Source organism: Platichthys flesus, chromosome 14 (genome assembly GCF_949316205.1).
Source record: "Platichthys flesus chromosome 14, fPlaFle2.1, whole genome shotgun sequence".
In the NCBI taxonomy this organism is placed as follows: domain Eukaryota; kingdom Metazoa; phylum Chordata; class Actinopteri; order Pleuronectiformes; family Pleuronectidae; genus Platichthys; species Platichthys flesus.
In genome coordinates, this window is record NC_084958.1 from 621,867 (window position 1) to 627,680 (window position 5,814).

Genomic DNA, 5,814 nt, shown 5'->3' on the forward strand with positions numbered 1-5,814 from the left:
ATTTACGTCTTATTTACTCCCTTTTTCTAATATTTATACAAAGTAACATTTATTTAGACATAAACATGTCTAAATAAACTACATAATAGATAAAAGATATGAATATAGTGTACTCTGTCTCTTAGCATATGATACTCTCTACATTAGTTTGATCACATTAATCACTGACAGAATAGCTTATTTCATTAATGCGAACTCCTTAGACATTAATTAGTGCAGTAGAACGTACAAGGGACATTCTCGATCTTACCTTATGTTCTAAAATGGAACACTGTTCAGTTTTAAAATGCATAAATGTAATGATGCCACACAGCTTTCATACTGCCATACAAGCCAGTAGCCAGTCAGATTTGCCTTTAGCCTCAATGTACACTAAGTTAGGCCTGTATCATTTATTAAAATTAAACACACAATGACGCCAGGATGCAGAACTGAAGTAACGTCCCCAACATCTGCTGGTGGCTGCAGACACCTACTAACATCTAATGGTAGTTGGTAACTTAAATTGTGCAGAAGACCTACACACAAAGGGACATTCACCATCTTTTCCTATAGTCTATGACAGCGGTCGGCAACCTGCGGCTCCAGGCCGCATGCGGCTCTTCAGCACCTCTGCAGTGGCTCCCTGTGCAGTGCGTGTTGCGCATATTTTTCGCGAACGGTGAACTTAACGAATCAGTTCTTTCATATGATGAACGTGAGTGAACGACACGTTCAGGTTCATTTTTTAAATAATCATCGTATCAGGCCATCATGAAATACCAGGAGCGGGTGAATGTGTGTGTGTGTGTGTGTATTTGTGTGTACGCGCTCCCAGATAGCCGACAAACACACACAGCCTGGGCTCCGCCCCCCGCCCTGAGCCCCGCTCACTCGCTCAGAGAGACACATTGAGAGTGACTGACAGGCTGCTTCTCAACAGTGGAAACAGTGAAAACAACGAGTTTCGATCAAGTTTCTTGGTCAGAGCAGAAGCTGCAGGTGGTTTGTACCGATCTGCAGTTTCTGTGTCGGCCTCCAGTCTGACCTGCTCTCACGTTTTGTTTTAATATTTCAGCAACTAAAATATGCGTCACATCCTATTACGTCCCGAAGCTCTTCCCTGCAGGTCGCTAATCTATAGTTCCGACCCCCGGCCTCAGTAAACTTATCATGGATAAATCCCAGCAAAGAAAAGTCTGGGAGGATAATAGAGTTTAATTCTGCGTGGACAGATTACTTTGCTTTCACTGCCACCAATGCTGTCTTACATGTATGTTTGATATGTGGCGAGGAATTAGCAAACAATAAGAAACGTAATGTTGTAAGATATTTCCAGAGCAAGCACACAGCATCTGCTGAAAAGTACCAAGCTGGAGATGAGCAAAAAAAGCTGAGTTCTGTGTTTAATTTATTCCAAAGTAGGCCCACACATGTATTTTGTTCTCCAATTCATAAGAGTTTGGTGATTTTGTAACAGGTAAAAATAGCAGTTAAATGTCAACAGTTTTTTTTATTGTCGTTCTATTATTTAATAAATGCAACAAACTATAGTTTATATATATATATATTATAACTATATATATATATATATATATATATATGTGTAGGTGTAGGTCTTCTGCACAATTTAAGTTACCAACTACCATTAGATGTTAGTAGGTGTCTGCAGCCACCAGCAGATGTTGGGGACGTTACTTCAGTTCTGCATCCTGGCGTCATTGTGTGTTTAATATATATATATATATATATATATATAACTTTATAACTTTATAACCTGTGTTATCAAATATGTTGTGCGGCTCCAGACAGATTTAATTTGGGGGAAGAGGGGGCGAAATGGCTCTTTCGATAGTAAAGGTTGCCTACCCCTGGTCTATGACCTTCCACCGAAATCCATTTTCACAAGAGTCTGAATGCATTACATATAATGGGTTTTAAAGATAAGCTACTTCTGAGCTGATTGGTATTTAGAGATGCCTTCCAGTGCCGCTAAACCACACAACAGACAATGGTCACATCCATGTCATGAGTGAACGAGTTAAGGCAAATATATAGACCATCCGATTTCCCCCCTGAATTATTAGACATGCATAAACCCAAAAGGGTAACCAATCTTACATTATCAATGTATGTTATTTGTATCAAAACTTTATCCACCAGGAACAGTTCTGAGGTATCATATGCCGTGCTTTTGTATTTTCTCTTTTATTTTGTTGGTAAATTGAAACACACAGCATCATTCCAGGCATCCAGATTTCAATGTTCATGCTGTTGTACAATGACCTGCAATTCTGCTCCCTGCAAGACATTTTCAACTAGTAACTCAAATCATTCTCAACAAGAGTGAAGGGGTTTTCACGATCATGACATTATGTAGGACTTCAGCAACATAAATTGTACTTTTTGGAGTTGGACTTTTAAGTCCAAGTTTCGGTAACATCAAATGGTCCTCTGACAAAGATTACTAAAAATACTTCTTGTGGAAAGTTTTTAGAATATATTTGAGATTCGTTTGAGCCTCCTTTTCAGGAAAATTTACATGCAAGGTGGGAAGGCACTCAAACATCGTAAAAATATCGATTCTAAACACATCAACCAGCATGTCAGTCACTGGATAATGCATAGACATTACTCATTGTGGATTATCTTAATTAAACCACTGTCTTCTAAATATAAAATTATGTAAAAACCTGATTGCTTCGAGAGCAGTGATTTCAAAACCTTTGTGGTGGGATAACCGAGGGGAACAAAGTAACATTTTCTGGGGGAAGGGACAAGTTACATGACTGCACACAGGTGTAACAAATCTGGATTTGATGATGGACGGGCTTTTAGGGGAATCTGGCAATGATATATCCAAAGTAACAGGCACACTGTCTCTAAAAAGCGATGTTGCAGCTTAACTTTAAATAAAGTAGTTTTTCAATGTGGTGAACAAAACAACAACATTTCCATTCACATAAAATCTTCTGTCATGGAGGAACGAAATCTCAGATGTTTTTGCTAGTTGGCTATCATATTAAACCAAATCTATGTATGTGAGAAGATGTTTTTTTTATAATTTTGGGCACATTTTGGGTGAACAGATCATTTGAGTAATTCAAGCAGCACATTGATGCCTTATTATATTCGCTGAGCACAAGGAATGTGTTAACGGAGCATGTGGCCTTCGTATCTGCAAGGAAGTAGCCATGTGATAGGTCATTGTTAATTATTATTCCTAACTTTTTAAAGTGACATTGGGTACCTTGAAAGGCACAATAGAAATCTAAGCTATTATTATTACATTGCATGATATTTTTCCAACAGATTTGGTGTTGCTCACCATACTTGCATGCCATTGGGAGCACTTTCAGACATGAGTAAGACACTATGGATCTATATTTTTGGCAGTGTTAAATGGATGCTGACCAAGGGAAGTGGAGGAACACCTGAGCTCTAGGTATATGGGTATGGGTTGTTACAAAGTTATGTTTCTTTCACAAATATTAAAAAAAAAGGGGCCATGAACAGAGTTGCTCCACCTTTTGTCAGGTCAATAAAATACGGATATTTGTGCAATATGCATTCCTTGATCACAGGACTTTTTTCTGCTGTCCAGGAATAATTGTGACAATGTTAATGTTCTCTGTTTGGATCATACTATTATTGAATTTAATCAGTTACCAAAAGCTGTTCAACAAGAAGTTACCTGGTTGAGTTGAGCCTGCACACAATGAATTGGACTGTTAGATACGGATCTTTCAGTCAACATTTTAAGCGTACGCTGTTTCAAGAATTTGTGCGCACATACACTTTTAGTATGAATCCCACTCACTGTTTTTATATATCAGGGCCCTGACGACCATAGAGGCCGTCCTCTAAAGCTGCACCACACCAGGCAGAGACATGACGCATGGCCCTGATGACCTGATCAGTATGGTGGGCTATGTGGTGTTTCAGCTAAAAACACAGAGCAGACACAAGTCTGCCGGGGGTAAGATATAGAACTTCCTTCAGTTGGCCTTTTTTTTTATACAGTTTGAAAAACCAATTTATATATTCCTCATTCTGGCAGAACCCACAGCTAATTTATTTAAATTTTAGGGCAAAATGTACACTCACACACTCCAGTAGACATTATATATAGGGCAGGTTGGAGTCATCGTGTGGCGCACATCATCGTGCGGCGCACGTCATCCTGTGGCGCACATCATCCTGCAGTGCACATCAAAAGAGGAGGGCTGGACCTCCTAGAGCTAGAAGTTCAACCCCACATAACAGCCTTTTGATTAAATTTGATATTCTAACATTTAACAGGACAAAATCAATTTATGTATGTGGGTCTAGATACAGCATTAAAGTGATGAAGTTATTTTGTAGAATGATGTGTGCCGCAGGACGATGTGCCCCGATGTGCGCCACAGCCCCACGATGATGTGCGCCTAACCGATACATTGTATGGTCCATAGCATTTAATGCACATTTGATTTATGTTATTGAATTATGGAGGAAGTGTTAGTAGTTGCAGAAGTATAATTAGTAATACAATCATATCACTTTCCACTAAGGAACAACAGCACATGGTCAAATTAAAGTTAAACACTTAAGCTGCTATTACAGTGTTTAAAATACAGAAAAGTGAATAAATTAGTCGAATCACAGATGTGTGCCCCCCCCCAAAAAAAAAAATCACCGATACAATTTTCACTTAAGACCATACATGACTTAAGTGAAAATTAATAAATTAATAGATTAATAAATAAAAAATGAAATTAATTAATACCGAAATAAATAAATACGTTAATAACGTCATATATATCTAAATATATTTGCACATTTATTTATTTATTACCTGATTTATTTTTCGATTTCAGTGTCCTTATGCCAATGAGAAAGGCGGGCCTAACCGATGTCTCATGCAGGATTGGTCACAGGAGTGTAATGATCCATCCATACTTCTGCCTCTCAATGATGACTGGTGTACAGTAGCTGTTTGCAGCGTTGAGCCAGTTCACACTTAAAATGAACTAGTTCAAGTTCAGAGGGTTAGTTAAGGTTATTTTATTGGGATGGTTTAGGTGTCAGTAGTCCTGACTGTGAGCGTCACGTCTGCTGTTGTACTGAGGACAATGAGCGAGCCGAGAGGAGGAGGAAACAGAAACTCCAGCTCGGTACAAACATCAAGAATATAAACGTTGTAATACTCTAGTTGATTTTGAAACAGGGTCCCTCAACAAGACAATGCCACCGGATTAGGACAATGCACGACACGTTTTAGTGGATTTAGAGGTGCTAATTTCATAATTGCCACATCCTTGTCTTTTGGGACACCTGGGTGTCGGACGTCCTGGGGCAGGTACTTGCTTTGCCTGGTTTGTAATCCATTGCTGGTTTATTCGTCTACATAACAGGTGGGGGAGGTGTTTTTGCCTCTCCAACTTCCAAATGAATGCTGTTCCCTTCTTGTAAACTGCAGACAAAAAGGCCCTGAGACAAGCGAAACCTGACGCCTGCCAGTGCAGGCAGTCAGAGTATCAGCAGGGAGGATATCAGGTTTCTGCACTTTATTTGATTGTTGTAATCACTAAGATGACAAGAAAAGTATTGAACTCACAAGAATCTATAGTGTGTAAACTTTAATAATACACAAAATAAAAATGCCCATATTTTGATTTGAACAAGTGGTAATGAAAGTAAAAACAACTTATTCACCAAGTGTGCGTGAACCCCTCTAACACTTTTATGCGCACAAAAGATTTCCTGTCGATATTCCTCACAGCACTTTACGCCTGCTCTTTGCGTTTCCAAAGCGTTTCTAGTCCTCACTTACGCACATTGCGCACTGGTCAC